Raw genomic sequence first — 26,054 nt, forward strand, 5'->3', positions numbered from 1 at the left:
ATAGATTGAGGTCAGCTGAAACTATACAAGATGCTGCACCAAAATCAGAGGGCTGTTTTCCCTGGAGCATCGGAGGCTGAGGGGTGACTTTAGAGGTTGATAAAATCATGAGGAGCATGGACAGGGTAAATATACAAGGTCTTTTCCCTGCGGTGGGAAAGTCAGAACTATAGGGCATAGGTATAGGGTGAAAGGGGAAGGGACCCAAGGAGCAACTTTTTCAAGCAGAGGGTGGTGCGTGTTTGGAATGAGCTGCCATCGGAAGTGGTGGAGGCTGGTACAACTGCAGCATTTAAAAGACATCTGGATGGGTATATGAATAAAGGAAGTGCTTATAGAGATATGGGCTAAGTGCTGGCAAATGGGACTAGATTAGGTTAGGATATCTGGTAAGTATGGATGAGTTATACTGAAGGATCACTTCTGTACTGTATATCTCTATGACTCTAATTGGAACTAGCTGGGTGGGCACCATGGACCAGTTTAGGCCAAAGGGCCTGTTTCCATGCTGTCTTACTCTATGACTCTAAGTGGGCCATGGACTGAAGATTGGCAGATGGAGTTTAATTTAGATCAATGCATTTTGGTGGGTCAAACCAGGGCAGGACATACATGTCAATTGTAAGTGAGCTGGAGGGTGCAGGTGCATAGTTCCTTGAACGTGGACTCAGAGGTAGACAGGGCGGTGAAGATGACTTTCAGCACGTTTGCTTTCATTGGTCAGAGCACTGAGCATTGGAGCATCCCATGGAAAGAAATCAGAGTTTACGTTTTGGGTCTGGTGCCCTTCAAAACTGATCCCAAAATGTTAACTCTGATTTCTCTCCACAGATGCTGCCAGATCTGCTGAGCTTTTCCAGCAACTTCTGTTTTTGTTTCTGATTACCAATGTCCAGTTTCTCAGTATTTATTGAGTTGGGACATTTTGTTGCAGCTTTATAAGATTTTCGTGAGACCACTTTCAGAATACTGCCTTCAGTTCTAGTCACCCTACTATTGAAAGGAAATTATTAAACTAGAAAGGGTGCAGAACAGATTTACTAGGATGCTACCGAGTCTGGAAAAATTGAGTTATAGGGAGAGGTTGGATAGACTGGGATTTTTTTCTCTGGAAACTGAAGGGTACTCTTATAGAGGAAGATGGAGAGTAATAGGGGAATGGGTCTGGGTGAGATACTCTTCAGAAGGCCAGTGTGAATGTTTTGGGCCAAAGGGACTGTTGCCACACTGTAGAGATGCTATAATTCTATGATCCAAAAACCCATCCAGATGCCTTTTAAACGTTGTTATTGTATCTGTCTCAACCACTTTCTCTGGCAGCCAACTCCACATACAAAGAACAAAGAAAATTTACAGCCCAGGAACAGGCCCTTCAGCCCTCCAAGCCTGAGCCGATCAAACCTACTGTGTAAACCTGTTACCCACTTCCTAAGCATCTGTATCCCTCTGCTCCCCACCTACTCATGCATCTGCCTAGATGCATCTTAAATGAATCTACCATGCCTACCTTTACTACCTCTGCTGGAAATGTGTTCCAGGTGCCCATCACCCTCTGTGTAAAGTACTTGCCGCATGTATCCCCTTTAAACTTTCCACCTCTAACCTTGAAAGCATGACCTTTCCCAGGGTGAAGGGCTTCACCCTGGGAAAAAGCTTATCTCTATCCACCCTGTCTATACATTTCATGATTTTGTAAACCTCAATCAGGTCCCCCCTCAATCTCCTTTTTTTGCTAATGAAAACAAACCTAACCTCTCTTCATACCTAGCACCTTCCACACCAGGCAACATCCTCATAAACCTTCTCTGAACTCTGTCCAAAGCGCCCATATCCTTTTGGTAATGTGGCGACCAGAACTGTTGCACCACCCTCTACATGAAGACGTTTCCCCTCAGGTCCTTCCTAAGTCTTTCCCCTCACATCTCAAATCCATCCCCTCTAATCTTCAATTCCCCATCTCTGGGGAAAAAACGACATGGGTAAGGTTGATCATACGAAGGGAAACCGACTGACACAGCGTGAATTGGAGTTGCTCTGAAAATAAATCTAGACTCTGAAAATAAATCTCCAGTTGCTCCCTCCCCTCTGTAAGGTTGTCAGAATTGTGACAAAGGAAATAGAGATTCGTTGACCGACAGTGAAGATCGGAACTGAAGAGAAATAAAACTTCAGATGGAATCTTTCAATTCCAGTCACTTTTGAGACAAGAGGCTGGAAGTAAGTGGAAATTGCCAGGGTCTTAATTGCTGGCTGAGTCAGAGTTCGATTCCTCCCTCGGGGCAACTGTCTGTGTGGAGTTTCCAAGTTGTCTCCCAGTGTCTGTGTGGGTTTCCTCTGGTTGCTTCATTCCCTCCCACAATCCAAAGATGTGCTGGTTAGGGTGAATTGATCATGCTTAATTGTCCCATAGTGTTCAGGGATGTGTCGGTGCGGTGCATTAGTCAGGGGTAAATGTAGAGCAATAGGGTAGAAGAATGGGTGTGGGTGGGTTACTCTTCAGAGGCTCAGTATGGATTGTTGGGCTGAGGGCCTGTTTCTGCACTGTAGAGATTCCATGATTCTTCTACGATTCATACAACTATCGGCCGGATGAAGTGGCCAAGTCCTTACCTCAGAGGGAGCAAGACATTGTCTTGGCATCACCACTTTCTGATGGAAATTAATATGAGAGACTATTTTGGGAGCTGGACATCTGTCAGTTGGACATTGATGAATCTTTGGCTTTGCATTAATGAGATTTACAAGAAGAGGGGTGACCTTATAGAGGTTTACAAAATCATGAGGGGTGTGGGTAGGGTGAATAGTTAAGAATTCCCCCCCCCCCACCCCCAAGAATGGGGGAGTCCAGAACCATGGGGCATAGGTCCAAGATGAGAGAGAAAAGACACAAACAGGACCCAATGGGCAACCTCCACCCCCAACCCAGAGGGTGGTGCGCACACAGAACGTGCCATTAGAGGAAGTGGCGGAGGCTAGCACAACCACAACATTCAGAACAGACCAATGGGAGCAGCTTGGGTGTGTCCAGCATCCTCGACCACATTTCCTACTTTTATTTTAGATTTTTGCCTTAAGCAGGAGGAGTTGGAAGCTTCAGTGAGTGTCTCTTGGCTGCTACTCTCTCTGAATTTGCTCGTTGGTTTGTTCCTTCTGGAGAACACGATGTGAAAATGTGTGTTGGAATTCGCCTTTTTGCCAAAAAGGGTGTGTTTAAAGGGATGTTACTGTATCGGAATAGTTAGTTAGTAACAGTTACTCTGTGTCTATTAAGTTTCCAGTCTGCAGAATTATCCTAAATTCCTCTCTTTAGCTGTATTTTAATGACAGCCTTTAAGCAAATCATGTTTTGCTTAACGGCCAGCAGTCACATTTCACATATGGCTTTAAAATGAGAAAAAATGAGGGTCACGGCTACCTTCTTAAAGTATTTGTCCGGGGATCCGGTCTGGTCCGTAACAATTGTGCAGTGAGGATTCGATCTGTCTAACTGGTTCAAGCTCCTTCCACAGCCAAGTACACAGGAAGACTCTCACTCAGGTAGTGTTCCTGGGAATACTTCCTCTGATGGTCAGTCGAACACTTTCACACACATCTGTGCGTGTTCTCACACTCCATGCATTTCCAATCGCACTGATGTTTAAAAACCTTTGAAGCCAACAGAATAGATAAATGTTTCACATTTGAGGTCCAGAGACTTGTGATCTTCAGATCATGGCGAGTTGAGTGTCTGTTTCAGACCTGAAATGACTTTTGCTTTCAGACTTCTCTCTGTAGATCCTTCCCTTCTTGTAACCTGTATAAAGAGATTATGAAAGTCAGCGCAGAGATTTAGAACAGACAATTCTGGTTTACACATTCCCAAAACCAAAAGATCTTCCTTTACATTCTGTTATCTTATATACCGTAACATTTGATCAGAGACTAATAGGGATGTGAGCACATGCGTTATCTGGATAGTCAGACCATCGTAACCTGAATGACTCCTCGAGTTGTAAGGCATGGAAACAGACCCTTCGGTTCAACTAGTCCATGCTGAACATAATCCCAAACTAAACTCGTCCCACTTGCCTGCTGCTGACCCAATATCCCCCCCCACACCTCTCCTTTTAAATGTTATAATTGTAGCAGCACCACCACTCCCTCTGGCAGTTCATTCCACACATGAAGGTTGAAACTTTATTGCTGGAACAGCACAGCAGGTCAGGCAGCATCCAGGGAACAGGAGATTCGACGTTTCGGGCACAGGCCCTTCTTCAGGAATGAGCAGAGAGTGTTCAGCAGGAGAAGATAAAAGGTAGGGAGGAGGGACTTGGAGGAGGGGAGTTGGAAATGTGATAGGTGGAAAGAGGTCAAGGTGAGGGTGATAGGTCGGAGTAGGGTGGAGGCGGAGAGGTCAAGAAGAAGACTGCAGGTCAGGAAGGCGGTGCCGGGCTGGAAGGATCCGGCTGAGACAAGGTGGGGGGAGGGGGGATGAAGAAACTGGTGAAGTCCAAGTTCATCCCCTGCGGTTGGAGGGTTCCCAGTCGGAAGATAAGACGCTCCTCCTCCGACCGTCGGGTTGTTGTGGTTTGGCGGTGGATGAGTCCAATGACCTGCATATCCTCGGTGGAGTGGGAGGGGGAGTTGAAATGCTGTGCCACAGGTTGGTTGGGTTGGTTCGTCCGGGTGGCCCAGAGGTGCTCCCTGAATCGCTCCGGAATTGCGGAGCGATTCAGGGAGCACCTCTGGGCCACCCGGACGAACCAACCCAACCAACCTGTGGCACAGCATTTCAACTCCCCCTCCCACTCCACCGAGGATATGCAGGTCATTGGACTCATCCACCGCCAAACCACAACAACCCGACGGTCGGAGGAGGAGCGTCTTATCTTCCGACTGGGAACCCTCCAACCGCAGGGGATGAACTTGGACTTCACCAGTTTCTTCATCCCCCCTCCCCCCACCTTGTCTCAGCCGGATCCTTCCAGCCCGGCACCGCCTTCCTGACCTGCAGTCTTCTTCTTGACCTCTCCGCCTCCACCCTACTCCGACCTATCACCCTCACCTTGACCTCTTTCCACCTATCACATTTCCAACTCCCCTCCTCCAAGTCCCTCCTCCCTACCTTTTATCTTCTCCTGCTGAACACTCTCTGCTCATTCCTGAAGAAGGGCCTGTGCCCGAAACGTCGAATCTCCTGTTCCCTGGATGCTGCCTGACCTGCTGTGCTGTTCCAGCAATAAAGTTTCAACTTTGATCTCCAGCATCTGCAGACTCACTTTCTCCTCGAAGATTCCACACATGAACCACTGTGTAAAAGACCTTTGCCACTTCTGTCTCCTCTCACCTTAAAAATGTGCCCCATAGTCTTGAAATCCCCCAGCCTATGGAAAATACACCTCATTCACTTTATCTATACCCCTCAAGATTTTATAAACCTCTACCAGGTCACCTTCAATGTCTGAAGCTCCAGTGAGAAGAGTCCCAACCGATCCATCCTATCCACATAGCTCAAACCCTCCATCCCCAACAACATCTGGTAAATATCTTTGAAACTCTCCCCACCAGTCAAAGGATCAATGATTTCAAAACTGAATGGGTGTTTGAAACAAAAATAAACTTGCAGGGTTACAGGGGGCACAGGTGTTGTTCTTAACTTAAAATATCAAATTAAAACCTTTAGTATCATAATAACCATGGGGCAGCACAATGGCTCAGTGGTTAACACTGCTGCCTCACAGCACCAGGGACCAGGTTCAATTCCAGCCTTGGGCAATGTTCATGTGGGGTGTGAACATTACCCCAGTGTCGGCATCGGTTTCCTCCCACAGTCAAAGAGGTGCAGGTTAGGGTGAATTGGCCGTGCAGAAGTACCCATCGTGTTCAGGGATGTGTAGGTTAGGTGGATTGGCTATGCTAAATTACCAGTGTCCAGGGATAAGCAAGCTCAGGGGATTAGCCATGGAAAATGCAGGGTTGGGGTAGATCTGAGTGGGATGTTCTTTGGAGGGTCAGTGGCAACTTGGTGGACCGAATGGCCTGCTTCCCCATTGTAGGGATTCTATGATTCTAACCCTCTGTCTTGAAATTGAGTCATAGAGGTCTATAGCATGGAAACAGTTCCTATGATGCCTCGTTTTCACAATTAATTTAGTCCCATTCCCTGCATTTAGGCCATATCCCTCCATACCCCTCCCATCCATGTATCTGTCTAAATGTTTCTTCAATGACTGTTTGAATTCGTGTATCGCTGGACATCGGAGTGCATCTGGGAAAATGAACAAACAGTGAAATTCACAACTAATCTTGGAGGAACTGTTGGGCGAAGTTCACAGCACAGAATTAGATAAGTTAATTGTTGTTTTAAGTCTGTCTCAAGAGAAAAGCTGCAGTAGTGAGTATAGTGGATTCTTTCTTGATTATGTGTTTTTGGAGACAAGTCTTTTGATTAAACATAAAATATAAGCCATAGCTATTAATTTAACCTGGAGCAGTGTTTGTAGAGGAATAAAACGGTATTATTTTCTGGGTCTGTAGATTGTGAAGGAGCAAAAATGGCCTTTGCAGTGATATGTACTTCTTGTCAAATGTGGGAGTTTAAAGAGAGTTTAAGGGTTACTGCGGATTATATCTGCCATAAATGCTGTTGGATGCTAATCTTATCAGATTGAGTGGATCGGTTGGACAGACAGATAGAAGCAATGAGGAATTTGCAACAGCAACAGTATGTGATGGATGGCAGTTATAGGAAGGGGGGAAAGTCTCAGATACAGTCACATAGATGGGTTCACTCCAGGGAGGGTGAGAGAGGTCGGCACCAAGGTTAGGAGTCTTTTGTGGATATAACCATTTCAAACAGGTATGCTGTTTTGGAAAATGTAGGAGGTGATGGATTCTCAGGGGAATGTAGCATGAACAGCCAAGTTTCTGGTATTGAGACTGGCTCTAATGCAATGAGAGATCAATCGTGTTAGGGGATTCTGTAGTCAGAGGTACAGACAGACGTTCTGTGGCCAGTGGAAAAAAAGCAGAATGGTGTGTTGTTTCCCTGGTGCCAGGATCAAGGATGTTCCAGAGAGGGTGCAGAATGTTCTCACAGGGGAGATGGGCCAGCAGGAGGTCATTGTCCACATTGGAACCAATGACATTGGAAGGGAAAAGGTTGAGACTCTGAAGGGAGATTAGAGAGAGTTAGGCAGAAATTTAAGGAGGCGGCCCTCAAGGGTAGTAATATCTGGATTACTCCCAGTGCTACGAGCTAGTGAGGGCAGGAATAGGAGGATAGAGCAGATTAATGCATGGCTGAGGAGCTGGTGTATGGGAGAAGGATTCACATTTTTGGATCATTGGAATCTCTTTTGGGGTAAAAGTGAGCTGTACAAGAAGGACGGATTGCACCTAAATTGGAAGGGGACTAATATACTGGCAGGGTAATTTGCGAGAACTGCTTGGGAGGATTTAAACTAGTAAGGTGAGGGAGGGGGGGGAGGGGACCCAAGGAGATAGTGAGGAAAGAGATCGATCTGAGACGGGTACAGCTGAGAACAGAAGTGAGTCAACAGTCAGGGCAAGCAGGGACAAGGTCGGACTAATAAATTAAACTGCATTTATTTCAATGCAAGGGGCCGAACAGGGAAGGCAGATGAACTCAGGGCATGGTTAGGAACATGGGACTGGGATATCATAGCAATTACAGAAACATGGCTCATGCATGGGCAGGACTGGCAGCTTAATGTTCCAGGATACAAATGCTACAGGAAGGATAGAAAGGGAGGCAAGAGAGGAAGGGGCGTGGCATTTTTGATAAGGGATAGCATTACAGCTGTGCTGAGGGAGGATATTCCTGGAAATACATCCAGGGAAGTTCTTTGGGTGGAACTGAGAAATAAGAAAGGGATGATCACCTTATTGGGATTGTATTATACAGCCCCCAATAGTCAGAGGGAAATTGAGAAACAAACTTGTAAGGAGATCTCAGCTATCTGTAAGAATAATAGGGTAGTTATGGTAGGGGATTTTAACTTTCCAAACATCGACTGGGACTGCCATAGTGTTAAAGGTTTATATGGAGAGGAATTTCTTAATTGTGTATAAGACAATTTTCTAATTCAGTATGTGGATGTACCTACTAGAGGAGGTGGAAAACTTGACCTACTCTTGGGAAATAAGGCAGGGAAGGTGACTGAGGTGTCAGTGGGGGAGCATTTTGGGGCCACCAACCATAATTCTATTTGTTTTAAAATAGTGATGGAAGAGGATAGACCAGATCTAAAAGTTGAAGTTCTAAATTGGAGAAATGCCAATTTTGACGGTATTAGGCAAGAACTTTCGAAAGCTCATTGGAGGCAGATGTTCGCAGGTAAAGGGACGGCTGGAAAATGGGAATCCAGTGAAAGTATACTCCTGTCATGGTGAAAGGGAAGGCTGGTAGGTACAGAGAATGCTGGATGACTAAAGAAATTGAGGGTTTGATTAAGAAAAAGAAGGAAGCATATGTCAGGGATAGATAGAGTGAATCCTTAGAAGAGTATAAAGGCAGTAGCAGTATACTTAAAAGGGAAATCAGGAGGGCAAAAAGGGGACACGAGATACCTTTGGCAAATAGAATTAAGGAGAATCCAAAAGGTTTTTACAAATATATTAAGGACAAAAGGGTAACTAGGGAGAGAATAGGGCCCCCTCAAAGAACAGCAAGGGGGCCTTTGTGTGGAGCCACAAAAAATGGGGGAGATATAAACTGTAGGGAAATAGATGGTGACATCTTGCAAAATGTCCCGATTACAGAAGAGGAAATGCTGGATGCCTTGAAAAGGTTAAAAGTGGATAAATCCCCAGGACCTGATCAGGTGTACCCAAGAACTCTGTGGGAAGCTAGAGAAGTGATTGCTGGGCCTTTTGCTGGGATATTTGTATCATCGATAGTCACAGGTGAGGTGCCAGAAGACAAGAGGTTGGCAAACGTGGTGCCACTGTTTAAGAAGGGGGGTAAAGACAAACCAGGGAACTATAGACTGGTGAGCCTGACCTCGGTGGTGGGCAAGTTGTTGGAAGGAATCCTAAGGGACAGGAAGTACATATATTTGGAACGGCAAATACTGATTCGGGATAGTCAACATGGCTGTGTGCTTGGGAAATCAAGTCTCACAAATTTGATTGAGTTTTTTGAAGAAGTAACAAAGAAGATTGATGAGGGCAGAGCAGTCGATGTGATCTATATGGACTTCAATAATGCGTTCGACAAGGTTCCCCATGGGAGACTGATTAGCAAGGTTAGATCTCATGGAATATAGGGAGAACTAGCCATTTGGATAAGAACTGGCTCAAAAGTAGAAGACAGAGGGTGGTGGTGGAGGGTTGTTTTTCAGACTGGAGGCCTGTGACCAGTGGAGTGCCACAAGGATCGGTGCTGGGCCCTCTACTTTTTGTCATTTACATAAATGATTTGGATGCGAGCATGAGAGGTACAGTTCGTAAGTTTGCAGATGACATCAAAATTGGAGGTGTAGTGGACAGCAAAGAGGGTGACCTCAGATTACAACAGGATCTGGACCAGATGGGCCAATGGGCTGTGACGTGGCAGATGGAGTTTAATTCAGATAAATGCGAGGTGCTGCAATTTGGGAAAGCAAATCTTTGCAGGACTTATACACTTAATGTTAAGATCCTAGGGAATGTTGCTGAACAAAGAGACCTTGGAGTGCAGGTTCATAGTTCCTTGAAAGTGGAGTCGCAGGTAGATAGGATAGTGAAGGCGGCGTTTGGTATGCTTTCCTTTATTGGTCAGAGTATTGAGTACAGGAGTTGGGAGGTCATGTTGCGGCTGTACATGACATTGGTTAGGCCACTGTTGGAATATTGCATGCAATTCTGATCTCCTTCCTATCGGAAAGATGTTGTGAAACTTGAAAGGGTTCAGAAAAGATTTACAAGGATGTTGCCAGGATTGGAGGATCTAAGTTACAGGGAGAGGCTGAACAGGCTGGGGCTGTTTTCCCTGGAGCGTCGGAGGCTGAGGGGTGACCTTATAGAGGTTTACAAAATTATGAGGGGCATGGGTAGGATAAATAGGCAAAGTCTTTTCCCTAGCGTCGGAGAGTCCAGAACTAGAGGGCATAGGTTTAGGGTGAGAGGGGAAAGATATAAAAGAGACCTAAGGGGCAACTTTTTCACGCAGAGAGTGGTACATGTATGAAATGAGCTACCAGAGGATGTGATGGAAGCTGGTACAATTGCAACATTTAAGAGGCATTTGGATGGGTATATGAATAGGAAGGGTTGGGAGTGATATGGGCCCGGTGCTGGCAAGTGGGACTAGATTGGGTTGGGATATCTGGTCAGCATGGACTGGTTGGACCAAAGGGTCTGTTTCCATGACTCTACGACAGAATTGTATTCGCTTCCACCACCACCTCTGCCAATCTGTTCGAGACATTCTCCACTCTCTCCGTGTAAACGTTTGCCCCTCTGGACCCAGTTATATCTCTCCTCCACTCACCTTAAACTTATGTCCTCTAAGTTTAGACCCCCACATGGGGAAAAAGCTTTGGCTGTCAACCTTATCTATGCCTCTCGTGATTTTATATCACGTCTCAGTCCCCTGTGCTCCTGGGGAAAAAAGAAGTCCTAGCCTATCCAGCCTCTCCTTATAACAACCTTCCAGCCAAGTAGCATCCCAGTAAATCTTTTCTGCATCCTTTCTACTTAGTAATATCCTTCCAACAGTAGGGTGACTAGAATTGCATGCTGTACTCCTTACCAACATCTTGTACAGCTGCAACAAGATGTCCCAACTCCTATACTCGATGCTCTGACCAATGAAAGCAAGCATGCTGAAAGTCTTCTTCACCTCCCTGTCTACCCATGACTCCACTTTCTAGGACTTCTTCGAGACACTGCAGTGTCACATGCAGTGTCTCGAAGTTTTTGGTTGGAGACACTGCATGTGAAATAGATTCAGTGCTATATTAAAGGCAGAAAAGAATAACAAAAGTATACGATTAGAGAGCCAGGAATTATGTATCGAGATAAGGTACTGAAATAGTCGAGATAAGCACCAACTAATAATGTCTACCAATAAGCATCGAATCTGTTTCACATGCAGTATTCAAACCGAGAGATCTAGGGTGCAGGTTCATAGCTCCTAGAAAGTGGAGTCACAGATAGACAGGAAAGGCTTTTGGCCCGCTTGCTTTCATCAGTCAGAGCACTGAGCATCGCAGTTGAGATGTCTTGTTGCAGCTTTCACACATACCACACAATAACACAAGACATGACCCTGCCTTCCTAACTGACCGTCCCTTTGAATATCAAATGGAAAATACCCCTTTAACTGTGATGATCAGAAAAGATGGCATCCTTCGAAAAAAAAGTGTTGTACCAACAAATATTGGACAGAGGGAGAAAGTTGCACTTTGAGGTGAAGATCAATCTTCATTGAGAGAGGAGCAGCAGCAGCTTCAGAAGCTCATGGTCCAACTTCTGCATTTAGACATGGGGAGGGGGTGGGGAACTCTGATTGGTAGGAGGAGCAGGCACCTTCCAGTCCTTCTGGGCTTCCTATTGGTCAATCCCCAGACATGCGCCTCCTTGACCAGGAGATTCACATGTCAACTATCCAATGGGAGACAGCCAGCCTGGAAATATGGGGATTGTACCTGAAACAACCCCACAGAGGCGTGTCACCATGTTACCCTTTATTTACATGTGCAGAAACCTTCACACTGGTCCAGTTTGCTCAGAGTGAAAAGAACCTCTGACATGGCTGTTTCTGTCAGCCAGGGCTCCCCGATTGGACCAGGTTAACAGCCCCAATCAAGGAACTCATATTCTGTGCGATCCACCTAACTGACATTATAATCACCACAGAACCTAGTACTTCTCTTCACCGAACACTGCAATTACTTTACTTTTCAGTTTAATGATCCAACTCTCTTTTGAATGCTATAATTGAATCTAATTCCAACACATACTCTCGCAGACCATTCCAGAGGTCGAAGCATTTTCAATCATTAGATTAGAATTACGTTTTGGATCACACTCAAAAAGATTTCATTTGGACTATTGCTTCCAATCATTTGCAGTAATTTCTTCATACGAACAAATTTACAACTTAGTGGGTTTATTCAAATTTTATAACATATTGGGGTAGTACGGTGCTTAGCACTGCTACCTCACAACGCCAGGGACCCAGGTTCAATTCCAACTTCAGGTGACCGACTGTGTGGAGTTTGGATGTTCTCCCTGTCTACAGGCGTTTCTTCCCACAGTCCAAAGATATGGAGGGTGGGTGGACTGACCAGGCTAAATTGCTCCATGATGTGAAGGCTAGGTGGATTAGCCATGGTAAATGCAGGGGCAAGGGGTGATTCTGAATGGGATGCTCTTTGGTGGGTCAGTGCAGACTCAATGTGACAAATGGCCTCTTTCTGCACTGTAGGAATTTTATGCATCTCTGTCTGACGTCTTGCAAATGCACCTTTCTGAAAAGGACAGTTTGCTGTCATGTTCAGTACTGCAGTGTCTATATTTTCCCACATACCTCTAAATTAGTTTTGCATGAAATTCCCCCCATTTCCACTGTATCTTAGCTAGCATTCCCCCTTTCATTCCTTATCAATTTTTCCATTACCGTGACTTATGATCCTTTTCTCTTTATAGATTATTGTAGACTAAGTCTAGTTACCATGTTTACCAAAGTATAAGATGAAAATGCATTTTTTTTTCTGATCCCATACTTAACTATCCCATAAAGCTTGTTAAGGGGGAGGGGGAGGGTGGAATTGAGGAAACTGGTGAAATCTATACTGATCCCAATTGTTGGATGGTCCCATAATGGAAGATGAAGTGTTCTTCCTCCAGGTGTCAGGTGGCTAGAGTTTGGCGATGGAGGCAGCCCAGGACACACATGCCTTACCTGAGTGGGAGGGGTAGTTAAAGTGTTCAGCCACAGGACAGTGGATCATTTACTTCGCTTGTCCCAGAGGTGTTCTCCGAAACGTTCTGCAAGTCCAGTCTCCCTAATGCAAAGGAGACCACGTCAAGCACAACGGACACGTAAATAAATCTTATAAATAAATTGTATAAATTTTAGCCTGCCAGAGTTATTTTCTATCAGACTTTAATTAAGTTGGATGACGGGATGAAAGAGTCTGTTGGTCAGACTTGAATCAGCACCCCGAAATGAGACAAAGCCATTAATATCAGTGAACTGCATTTGTTGAAAGCATGAGTTCTTGATTTATTTTCACATCTTACTGGTATTCACATCTGCACATTCAATGTCAAACTCTGACATCAGAAATGAAATTACACCATTAATTTTGTCTTACAATATTCCAACAAACAAATTGATAGCACACAGTGAATACAATGTCCGATTATTGTGAAATTAAATTTGACCAAATAAAATGTAAAATCAAATGGGAGATAACAAATGGGGGAAGCCCAGAAGGCAAGAAATGCAGCATCATAGAAGGTGCTCCTCCAGGGAGTGTATTTTACCTCCTACAACTGCTAAATATAAACAAACACTCTGACATGACCCTCCGGTTTTAATGTAAACCATAGCCCCATACAGTAGGTACCATTTAAATAAGTTAATAGATACAAGCCTTGAGCAAATCCAGCCTCCAGCCGGATCCCCCGCTTCTTGGAGCTCGGACCTTCCTCCAGCTCCGGGGGGTTGTTGAGCTCCTGGGCTCCAGACACCGCCGAAGAAGCCGCGGGCGCCGGCTCTCTCTCCTCCACCGCCGACATTTTTAATTTGTTTTCTCGTTCACCCGGTAACCGTCACCTCCCCCTTCCCGGGCCCCGGGAATTATACACAAATAAACAATAAACCCCACCGGGCACTGTCTCCTTTTCTTCACTACTTTTGTTTGAAAAGTTCCGGCTTTAATTTGAAATGTATTTTAAAGGTATTTTCTGAGGTAAACGATGCCTGTCTGTCCCCCTCCCTCCGTCAGAAACCGCCCGCTGAGTCGATGAGAAAACCGCAGCCTTGCGCCGCCATCTTTGTTTTTCTTCTTCTTTCCGTCTCCGCGCTCCCTCCAATCAGAGCGCACCTTACTTCACCTGACCAATGGCGGCCGACTTTCGGAGACACGCCCCTTACATGCCGCACCGACTGCAAGTTTTGTGATTGGTGGAGAGGTTCGCAATCGCGGCGTGTCTCCGCCCCTTTCCTCTGAGGGTGTGTCTCCCTGAGGTACATTTGTATGCCACAAAAATTACCACATTGACTCAACCTAACTCCGAGACTCAATGTTACTGACAGTTTATTTGTGTGTGAACCCGAGGGCCTTATGTGTCTTGTTATAGAGGCGGAGACATACTCAGCAGGGAAACAGACCCCTCAGTCCAACTCGTCTATACTGACCAGAAATCCAAAATTAATCTCGTCTCATGTGTCAGCATTTGGCTCATAAACCCATCCAGATACTTTTAAAATGTTGTAATTGTACCAGCCTCCAACACTTCCTCTGGAAGTTCATGCCACACACGAACCACCTTTGTGTAAAAAATTTGCCTCATGTCTGTTTTTCAAACTCTCTCTCCTCTCACTGTAAAAATGTGTCCCCTGATCTTGAAATCCTCCATCCTTGGGAAGAGGCAACTATCATTAACCCTATCTATTCACCTCGTGGTTTTATAAACATCGCCTCTCAACCTTCTCTGCTCTGGCAGAAAAACATCCCAGCCGATCCAGCCTTAATTCCAATTTGATAATAGTGGCGCAGAGATGATTTCAGCTCTTTGTGTGTCAAGGAGCTCTCAATTGTAAACAATGCCTCTTAAGTTCACCTCATCTTAAAACGAATGGCATACGCTACTTGTGACCAGATTTGTAAGATATGTTTTGAATGGAGGAGTAAAACTCACAATAAAAGATTAATGCAGCCTTTATTCACAACTCATTATTAAACACACTTTCTCCATTTACAGATGTGATTGAGAGGCTTCTCTGAATGAATCTTTGACTGATAACTGAGTTTGTCAGGATTTTGAGAGTCACTGTAGCTCTGTTGTAGCACAGGGGAGTGTGCTTTCAGACAGACCACATTGTGCAGAAAGTTCTCCCGCATCAGACGAGTAAAGTCGACATGTTTGTAACAAGTTGTGAAACTTGAAAGGGTTCAAAAAACATTTGCAATGATGTTGCCAGTGTTGGAGTGTTTGAGGGAGGAAGAGGCTGAATAGGCTGGGATTATTTTCCCTGGAGCATTGGTTGCTGAGGGCTAAGCTTATAGAGGTTTATAAAATCCACAAAGGGCGTTGATAGCGTAAATAGGCAAGGTCGTTTCCTCAAGGTGGGAGAGTTTAGAACGAGAAGGCGCAGTTTTAGGGTGAAAGGAGAAAAGTTTAAAAGGGATCTCAAAGTGGTAAGTTTCTCACAGAGACAAGAGAGATTGAAAAACAGACATGGGGCAATTTTTTTACACAGAAGTGGTGGACATGGGTACAATTACAACATTTGGATAAGTACGTGAATAGCAAAGGTTTGGAGGGAAAGGGAGAGGCTGAATAGGCTGAGGTTGTTTACCCTGGGGTGTCAGCAGCTGAGGGTTTGCCTTATAGAGGTTTATAAAACCATGAAGGACATGGATAGGGTAAAAAGTCAAGGACATTTCTTGGGTTTGGGGGAGTCCAGAAAAAGAGGGAACAGGTTTTAAGTGAGAGGCGAAAGGGACCTGAGGAGCAACCTTTTCACAGAGGGTGATGTGTGTACAGAATGAGCTGCCAATGAAAGCGGTGAAGGGCTGGTACAATGTCAACATGTAAAAGGCATCCTCATGTGTGTAAGTATATAAAGAGTTTAGAGAGATATAAAGACTCTGGTGCGGCCGCATCTGGAGTATTGTGTGCAGTTTTGGTCACCATACTATAGGAAGGATGTAGAGACACTGGAACGGGTGTAGAGGAGGTTTACCAGGATGTTGCCTGGTATGGTAGGAAGATCGTATGAGGAAAGGCTGAGGCACTTGGGGCTGTTTTCATTGGAGAAAAGAAGGTTTAGAGGTGACTTGATAGAGGTGTACAAGATGATTAGGGGTTTACATAGGGTTGACCATGAGAACCTTTTCCAAGTATGGAGTCAGCTACTACGAGGGGCATAGCTTTAAATTAAGGGGTGGTAGGTATAGGACAGATGTTAGGGGTAGATTCTTTACTCAACGAGTCGTGAGTTCATGGAATGCCCTGCCAGTAGCAGTGGTGGACTCTCCCTCTTTATGGGCATTTAAACGGGCATTGGATAGGCATATGGAGGATAGTGGGCTAGTGTAGGTTAGGTGGGCTTGGATCGGCGCAACATCGAGGGCCAAAGGGCCTGTACTGCGCTGTATTTTTCTATGTTCTATGTAAATGGGTCAAAATGAGCTGGATGTAGGTTTGCTCGCTGAGCTGGGAGGTTCATTTCCAGAAATGGGCGGCACGGTGGCACAGTGGTTAGCACTGCTGCCTCACAGCACCAGAGACCCGGGTTCAATTCCTGCCTCAGGCGACTGACAGTGTGGAGTTTGCACATTCTCCCCGTGTCTGCGTGGGTTTCCTCCGGGTGCTCCGGTTTCCTCCCACAGTCCAAAGATGTGCAGGTCAGGTGAATTGGCCATGCTAAATTGCCCGTAGTGTTAGGTAAGGGGTAAATGTAGAGGGTATGGGTGGGTTGTGCTTCAGCGGGTCGGTGTGGACTTGTTGGGCTGAAGGGCCTGTTTCCACACTGTAATGTAATCTAATGTAATCTAATCTAATCTAAATTTCGTCACCCTACTAGGTAACATCGTCACTGGGCCTCAGGTGAAGCAATGTACATGAGTCCCACTGAAGATGTTACCTAGTAGGGTGACGAAACGTCTGGAAATGAACCTCGCAGCTCAGTGAGCAAACCTACATCCAGAACCTCAACCCGAGCTACAAATCTCAAAATACACTGAGACAAAATGGGGTTAGCATATCTGATCAGCATGGACAAGTTGGATTGAAGGATTTGTTTCTGTGCTGTGCATCTCTGACTATTACTACTGGATACAGGCCTGGAGCAAGTAGGTGGTACTAGTTTAATGGGGCATCATGGACTGGTTGGAGTCATACTGTTTCCGTACTGTATGATTAAAGAGCATCGAATGGTGATTAATCCCAAAGAGATGATAAAGGTTTCGAGCATCACCTTGGGCGCTTGCGTGTGGACCTCTTCCAGATAACTGAGGGCAATGGAGCACTGTAAGGTTCTGTACATCAGACAGTCAGCCAGCAAGTTCCCACTGGGAGACTAGTCTCAAGAAAGGAAGCAGTTTCCTGTCCCATCAGTTGGATTGTGAATACAGTTTGGAGCAAGTCCTATATTTCTGACAACATAGGTAGACAGGACAGTGAAGAAGACTTTTGGCATACTGGCCTTCATCAGTCAGGGCACTGAGTATAACAGTTGGGAAGCTACGTTGCAGTTATCAAAGACATCGATGAGGCCACACTTGGAGTATTGTGTTCAGTTTTGGTCACCTTACTATAACAAGGATGGTATTAAACTGGAAAGATTGCAGAAGAAATTTACAAGGATATTGCTAGGACTCAAGGGTTTGAGTTATAGGGCGAGGTTTGACAAGTTAGGACTTCCTTCTTTAGAGCATAGGAGACTGAGGGGGGAACCTTATACAAGTGTCCAAGATCATGAGAGGCATGGATAGTGTGAATGCACTCAGTCTTTTTCCTGGAGTTGAGAAACGAGGACTAGAGGACATCAGGTTATGGTTAGAGGGGAAAGAATAACAGGTAACCTGAGGGGTAACTTTTTTTTTAAACGCAGTGTGGTGTGCATATGGAATGAGCTGCCAGTGAAAGTGGTTGAGGCGGGTATATTAACTACATTTAAAAGGAATTTGGACAAATACATGGATAGGAAAGGTTTAGAAGGGTATGGGCCAAGAGTAGGGAAATGGGATTCGTGTTGATGGACGTTTTGGTTGGCGTGGACCAGTTTGGGCTAAAGGGCCTGTCACTGTGCTGTCAGACTCTATGACTCGTGTCTCTTTGTTGCTCTGACAGTTGAGTTTCCAGATGAGCATCTCACTAAATCATGCCAAATAAAATCCGATCTCATTCGTCAACGCTGATGCAGAGGTGCTGGTGTTGGATCGGGCTGGATCAAGGTCAGAAGTCACATGTCATCAGGTGAGAGTCTAACAGGTTTATCTGAAGACACAAGCTTTTGGAGCACTGCTCCTTCCCCACCTCCAGGGAAAAGACATTGTCTATTTACCCTATCCATGCCCCTCATAATTTTGTAATCCTTTATAAGGTCACCCCTCCACGTCCGACACTCCAGGGAAAACAGCCCCAGTCTATTCAGCCTCTCCCTGCAGCTCAAATCCTCCAACCCCCAGCAACATCCTGGTAAATCATGTCTTATAGAGAGGTCAACGTTTTGGTAGAAGAAGGGCTAATGCTCATTCCTCCATCTTCTGGTGCTGTCTGGCTTGCTGTGTTTTCCCAGCCTACTGCTTGCCGACTTTGGATTCCAAAATCCAACGGGTGGGGGGGGGGTGGGAATGCAGTCCAGCACAAAACGAAAAAAAAAAGCCCACTGACTGTACCACCGCACCCACTGTCAGAACAGGCAGGAGGTTCAGTCCTGGGGGTGACCCACAGCAGGATCACCGGCGGAATCCAATTGTTGAGAACGCTGGTGCGCCCGCAAGTTGCAGGACACCGTGAACCTCCACCCACACCCTGGGCAGGCAAATGGCCTCTCGCCCGTGTGAATTCGCCGGTGGGCCAGCAAGTCGGAGGAATGGCTGAAGGCCTTCTCGCACTCGGGGCAGCTGAAGGGCCTCTCCCCTGTGTGGACCTGCCTATGCTTTATGAGGGTTCACTGAAGGCCTTCCTGCACTCGGGGCAGGGGAATGGCCTCTCACCGATATGGATCCGCTGGTGGGTCAGCAGGTGGGAGGAGCTAGTGAACCTCTTCCCGCACTCAGGGCAGCTGAATGGCTTCTCCCCAGTGTGGACCCGCCAGTGGACCAGTAGGTTGCAGAAGCGGGTGAAGCCATTCCCGCTCTCCAGGCAGCTGAAGGGCCTCTCCCCGGTGTGACTGTGTCGATGAGTCTCCAGGGCAGATGGGACACGGAAGCCTTTCCCACAGTCACCACACTTCCATGGTTTCTCCATGGGGCGGGATTCCTCATATTTCTCCGTGGCAAAAGATTCAGCCATACACAAAAGGTGTGTACAGCCCCCTCACCACCATGATTCCTCTTCCCAGGCCGTATAACTTGTTTCAGACTCCACACTCAGTGTGCTGCAACAGTAGGGTCTCTCATCCAGTCCCATAAATGCTGAAAATGTACTGAAACAAGAACCAAAAAACTTTGCTCCTTCTCACAGAATCACATTCGAAAATTGTTGTGATCCCGATGCATTAAGTGACTGTCAGACATTGATGTGAAAGTAAGGACTGCAGACGCTGGAGAGTCAGAGTCGAAGAGTGGCGGTGCTGGAGAAACTCAGCAGGTCACACAGCATCCAAGGAGCAGGAGAGCCAATGTTTCAGGCATAAGCCCTTCATCTGTTTATTTTGAAACTTCCGTCTTCAGATTTTCAAATACTCTAAGACACCACAATATTCATCACTGTCAATCTGGGATAGGGAGGTGTGTGTGTGGAGGGGGGGGGGGGGGGGGGGGGGGGTGGTGGTGGTTGGAATGAGACCTCAAGGTATTGACACCTACATATGGCAAATGTTAATGGCAAGCCAGAGTCAGAGCACAGAAACAGCCCCTTCAGTCCAGCTTGTCCGTGCCAACCAGATATCTAATCTAATCTAACCCCATTTGGTCAGCATTGGGCCCACATCCCTATCAACCCTTCCTATTCACAGACCCATCCAGATGTCTTTTAAATGTAATTGGACCAGCATCCACCACTTCCTCTGCCATCTCTTTCCTTGCATGCACCACCTTCTGCGTGAAAAAGTTGCCCCTTAAATTCCTTTGTAACAATACTCGCTCCATCTAAACCTTTCACACAAAGCAGTCCCAGTCTATGTTTGGAAAGTTAAAATTCCCTACCATAGCCGCCCTATTATTCTTGCAGATACTTCTTGCAGTTCCTGCTGACTATTCCATGGTCTATAATACAATCCCAATGTGATCATACCTTTTTTATCTCCAGGCTTCACCCAAATCACCTTCCTGGATGTACTCCCAGGAATATCCTTCCAGACTACAGCAGGAATACTATACCTTATCAAAAATACAACTCCCACTCCTCTCTTCCCTCACTTTCTATCCTTTTTTCAATGCAAAGGGTATAACTTCTCATTGTGGTACAGCATTTGGCACGTGTTTGCCGATTGAGACACTGACTTGTACCAAATTTTCCAGAGTCTGCCCCCTCCCTGGATTCACTACCTTTCCATGCAGTTGCTGCAAATAAACAACTAAAGCCCAGAATGAAAAAAAGTATAAAAAGTGGTGAGAAAAGAGAGTGCTGTACTCATAGATGTTCGATAGAGGAAGGAAGTTGCAGTCTGGGGTAAAGCTCAATCTTCATTCAGAAATAGAAGCAACACCAACAAGTTCAGAATCTCGTAATTTTGGATTAGTGGTGCTGGAAGAGCACAGCATTTCAGGCAGCATCCGAGAAGCAGCAAAATCGACGTTCCAGGCAAAAGCCCTTCATCAGGAATAAAGGCAGAGAGCCTGAAGCGTGGAGAGATAAGCTAGAGGAGGGTGGGGATGGGGAGAAAGTAGCATAGAGTACAATAGGTGAGTGGGGAAGGGGATGAAGGTGATTGGTCGGAGGCGGGGAGGTGGGTGGAGTGGATAGGTGGTAAAAGAAGATAGGCAGGTAGGACAAGTCATAGGGACAGTGCTGAGCTGGAAGTTTGGAACTCGGGTGAGATGGGGAAAGGGAAAATGAGGAAACTGTTGAAGTCCACATTGATGCCTTGGGGTTGAAGTGTTCTAAGGTGGAAGATGAGGCGTTCTTCCTCCAGGCGTACAGCGGTGAAGGAGGCCCAAGATCTCCATGTCCTCGGCAGAGTGTGAGGGGGAGTTGAAATGTTGGGCCACAGGGCGGTGTGGTTGATTGGTGCGGGTGTCCCGGAGATGTTCCCTAAAGCGCTCTGCTAGGAGGCGTCCAGTCTCCCCTTGTAGAGGAGACCGCATTGGGAGCAACAGATGCAATAAATGATATTAGTGGATGTGCAGGTAAAACTTCGATGGATGTGGAAGGCTCCTTTAGATCCTTGGATGGAGGTGTGGGCGTCGGTTTTGCAGTTCCTGCGGTGGCAGGGGAAGGTGCCAGGATGTGAGGGTGGGTCGTAGGGGGGTGTGGACCTGACCAGGTAGTCACGGAGGGAACGGTCTTTGCGGAAGGCGGAAAGGGGTGGGGAGGGAAATATATCCCTGGTGGTGAGGTCTTTTTGGAGGTGGGGAAATGTCGGTGGATGATTTGGTTTATGCGAAGGTTGGTAGGGTGGAAGGTGAGGACCAGGGGCGTTCTGTCCTTGTTATGGTTGGAGGGGTGGGGTCTGAGGGCAGAGGTGCGGGATGTGGACGAGTTGCGTTGGAGGGCATCTTTAACCATGTGGGAAGGGAAATTGCGATCTCTAAAGAAGGAGGCCATCTGGTGTGGTTCTGTGGTGGAACTGGTCCTCCTGGGAGCAGATATGGCGGAGGTGGAGGATTTGGGAATACTGGATGCCATTTTTGCAAGAGGTAGGGTGGGAAGAGGTGTAATCCAGGTAGCTGTGGGAGTCGGCGGGTTTGTAAAAAATGTCAGTGTCAAGTCGGTCGTCATTAATGGAGATGGAGAGGCCCGGGGAGGGAGGTGTCAGAGATGATCCAGGTACATTTAAGGTCAGGGTCGAATGTGTTGGTGAAGTTGATGAATTGCTCAACTTCCTCGCGGGAGCATGAGGTGGTGCCAATGCAGTCTTCAATGTAGCAGAAGAAGAGGTGGGGAGTGGTGCCGGTGTAATTACAGAAGATTGACTGTTCTATGTAGCCAACAAAGAGACAGGCATAGCTGGGGCGCATACGTGTGCCTATGGCTACCCCTTTGGTCTGGAGGAAGTGGGAGGATTCGAAGGAGAAATTGTTAAGGGTGAGGACCAGTTCGGCCAAACGAATAAGAGTGTCGGTGGAATGGTACTGTTGGGGACGTCGGGAGAGGAAAAAACGGAAGGCTTGGAGGCCCTGGTCATGGCAGATGAAGGTGTAGAGGGATTGGATATCCATGGTGAAGATAAGGCGTTGGGGGCCTGGGAAATGGAAGTCTTGGAGGAGGTGGAGGGCGTGGGTGGTATCTCGAACGTTTGTGGGGAGTTCTTGGACTAGGGGGGATAGGACAGTGTTGAGGTAGGTAGAGATGAGTTCAGTGGGGCAGGAGCATGCTGAGACAATGGGTTGGCCAGGGTGGTCAGGCTTGTAGATCTTGGGAAAGAGGTAGAACCAGGCACACCAGATGGCCTCCTTCTTTAGAGACCGCAATTTCCCTTCCCACGTGGTTAAAGATGCCCTCCAACACATCTCGTCCAAATCCCGCACCTCTGCCCTCAGACCCCACCCCTCCAACCGTAACAAGGACAGAACGCCCCTGGTGCTCACCTTCCACCCTACCAACCTTTGCATAAACCAAATCATCCACCGACATTTCCACCACGTCCAAAAAGACCCCACCACCAGGGATATACTTCCCTCCCCACCCCTTTCTGCAAAGACCGTTCCCTCCGTGACTACCTGGTCAGGTCCGCGCTCCCCTACAACCCACCCTCCCATCCTGGTACCTTCCCCTGCCACCGCAGGAATTGCAAAACCTACACCCACACCTCCTCCCTCACCTCCATCCAAGGACCTAAAGGAGCCTTCCACATCCATCAAAGTTTTACCTGCACATCCACTAATATCATTTATTGCATCCGTTGCTCCCAATGTGGTCTCCTCTACATTGGGGAGACTGGACGCCTCCTAGCAGAGCACTTTAGGGAACATCTCCGGGACACCCGCACCAATCAACCACACCGCCCTGTGGCCCAACATTTCAACTCTCCCTCCCACTCTGCCAAGGACATGGAGGTCCTGGGCCTCCTTCACCACTGCTCCCTCATCACCAGACGCCTGGAGGAAGAACGCCTCATCTTCCGCCTCAGAACACTTCAATCCCAGGGCATCAATGTGGACTTCAACAGTTTCCTCATTTCCCCTTCCCCCACCTCACCCGAGTTCCAAACTTCCAGCTCAGCACTGTCCCCATGACTTGTCCTACCTGCCTATTTTCTTTTCCACTTATCCACTCCACCCTCCTCCCCCGCCTCCGACCTATCACCTTCATCCCCTCCCCCACTCACCTATTGTACTCTATGCTACTTTCTCCCCACCCCCACCCTCCTCTGGCTTATCTCTCCACGCTTCAGGCTCTCTGCCTTTATTCCTGACGAAGGGCTTTTGCCCGAAAAGTCGATTTTACTGCTCCTCAGATGCTGCCTGAATTGCTGTGCTCTTCCAACACCACTGATCCAAAATCTGGTTTCCAGCAACTGTAGTCATTGTTTTTACCCTCAGAATCTCATAGTCCAACTTCCACATTTTGACAATAGCGGGGCTCTAATTGGAAGGAGGACCAGACTCCTTCCGGTCCTCCAGGGTTCTCCATTGGTCCGTAAAAATTAGTCGCGCGGCGCTTCCACGGAGAGATATGCGCATGCGCAATACATTGCCGACATAAATGCACATGCGCAGTGCTTGCTGACGCCGAGGAGCATGCGTCATAAGTCCTTTGGAAATTTTCCGCGGCCAAATTCTCGCAAATGGGACTTGATTGGGTTAGGATATCTGGTCAGTACGGACGAGTTGGACCGAAGGATCTGTTTCAGTGCTGCACAACCCCATAACTCTGTGGGATTAGGGCGTCACTGGTTAGACCAGCATTTCTTGCCCGGCGGGAGCGAGTACTGTCAAAAGTCATACTCACTGCTGCGGGTCTGGAGTCATGTGTGGGGCAGACCAGGTAAAGGATGACATTTACCTTCCCGATAAAAGACATTAGTGAATCAGATGGCCTCCCCCCCGAAAGTGATTTCATCGTTAGATTCTAAGCTTCAGACCTCTGACCGGATTAAAATTCCACCATGTGCCACGGCGGGATTCGAACCCGGGAGTCCCCAGAACTGGGTTAATCATCCAGCCAATAATAGCACGAGACTGTCGCTACTTCAATCCCTTCGTGATGGCACATGAACTCACCAGTGCTTGCGCAGGTAGGAGGAGTCAATGAACTCTTTCCCACACTGAAAGCAAGTGAATGGCTTGTCCTTAGTGTGGACTTGCTGGTGGATCAGCAGAGCAGCTAACTGAGCAAACCACCTCCTACACGCAGGGCTGTGAATGTCCTCTCCCCCCGAGTGGACCCGCTGGAGTGTTCACAGGTTGCACATCTGACTGAAGCCTTTCCCGCACTCGGGGCAGGTGAACAGCCTCTCTCTGGTATGAACCCCCTGGTGCGTCAGTTGGGTGGAAGAATCAATGAATCTCTACCCGCACACAGAGCAGGTGAAAGGCCACTCCCCGTTGTGAAAGCATCTGTGGATTTCAAGTGCCGAAAGGGAAGGGAATCCTTTCCTAGCGTCCCCACATTTCCATAGTTTGTTTTTCATGTTTGAGCTTGGGTTCTTCTGGCGTTGTTCTGGGTTTGCCGGCCAGCTGCAATAGCAAACAGAACAGGCACACAGTCTCTAGTGGTGTGATGTTGATACCCCAAGCTGAGTAATTTGGTAAAGCGCTTTTCAGTCAATGCCCTGAATCTCCCTCACTTGGGTATCTATTCTGCTATGTTCTTCCTGCCACACCAGTGTCCAAGATCTCTGAAGCACACAGAAACAAACATTTATTCTTGATTTAAATGACTGCTGATATTCAAGTTCTAATAAATCAAATGGCTCTGTCAGAAGTTGATATTACACTTGATTTCAGATTTATTTCTGCATGTCTTCCACTTGATATCCTTCAGAAAAATTAACAAAGTAAGTGTACAGTTAAATGAAAATAGCATAGACACCAAATTCTTGCAAACTGCCCGATGCCTTCTGATCACATGTTATCCAGGACACCAAAACCTGAAAACTATCATGCAGCCAGCCTTAAGAATCACCTAAGTGAAGCTTTCCTCCATACACAATGACCTGGAACAAGATGCTGTCAAAGATGCTGCAAATGGAGCTGAATCAAGGACATAAAAATGAAATATCAAGGCTACTTGAGAAAAGAAAGCCATTTAAGTTGCTGAATGACTTCCTTCTATCCTAATAAGTGAAAAAGATGACAAGAAATATAGAATGTTATTAGAAGGTGAAACATATTAGCCATGAAAGTTTTACAACAGTGAATAATATTAGATATACACAAAATGAAGCAACACATATGTATTTTTATATCAATGTGCTAATCCCTTAAATGCTGCTCAGTTCCATGAGAAACTACACTTTTAATTGTGTACCTGAGGAAAGAAGCAATCCATTTTTAGAATGCAAATTGTATTCAAATGAATGTATTAAATTAAGAAAAAAAGTGAAAATACATTTAAGAGGGACAGAGAGCATCTGAGCACCTTGTCCCTCCCTGGGTTCACTGCAGTTGCCATAAGTGAACAGTTTTCCCCCATCTCTCCCTCCCAAGATGAAGAATGGAAAAGGGGAGACATTGCTTTGCTCCTCGATGTTGCCTAGAGGAGGGAGTTTTACACTGAAATTGAATGAAGATAGAGCTTCACTCCAGACTGCAACTTCCTTCCATTGTCCAACATGAGAGTACGGCACTTTCTGAGGGGGTGGGGGGTGGGGGGGGGGGGGGGACATGTCAGGATAGATGCCGATAAAATACTTCCTTGTCAGAGAATCTAGAACTCGATGACGCAGATTATAAATAAGGGCTTTCCCATATCAGGCAGAATGAGGAATTTATTCTGTCTTCTTTATTGCAATGCTCCCACACAGAGAGTAATAGAGACTGGCTCTTTGAATGTATTCAAGGCTGAATTAAACTGAATTTTGAGAGACAGGGAATGAAAAGTAATTGAGTACAGGT

At 46.6% G+C, this 26,054-nt stretch overlaps 1 protein-coding gene across 7 annotated transcripts in view; it reads right to left on the reverse strand.

The window, feature by feature from the left end:
• Positions 1-26,054, reverse strand: part of LOC122545194 (uncharacterized) — a 785,061-nt gene that overhangs the window by 707,804 nt on the left and 51,203 nt on the right. Inside the window, exons 1-3 of one of the 7 annotated variants that reach the window (XR_015751650.1) lie at positions 13,590-13,716; positions 12,893-12,995; positions 3,416-3,793 (exon numbers count right to left, since the gene is read on the reverse strand). The exons of 2 other annotated variants lie outside the window; for them this stretch is intronic. The gene's annotated coding sequence lies outside the window, so the exon portion shown is untranslated. Of the gene's footprint in view, positions 1-3,415; positions 3,794-12,892; positions 13,520-13,585; positions 13,717-26,054 lie in introns of those variants that run through there. 4 more of the 7 variants (XR_015751651.1, XR_015751654.1, XR_015751653.1 and 1 more) reach the window with 4 other exon arrangements.

The sequence above is a fragment of the Chiloscyllium plagiosum genome, unplaced genomic scaffold (genome assembly GCF_037043375.1).
Source record: "Chiloscyllium plagiosum isolate Xiang-an unplaced genomic scaffold, Cpla_swu_hap1 HiC_scaffold_27, whole genome shotgun sequence".
Classification (NCBI taxonomy): Eukaryota; Metazoa; Chordata; class Chondrichthyes; order Orectolobiformes; family Hemiscylliidae; genus Chiloscyllium; species Chiloscyllium plagiosum.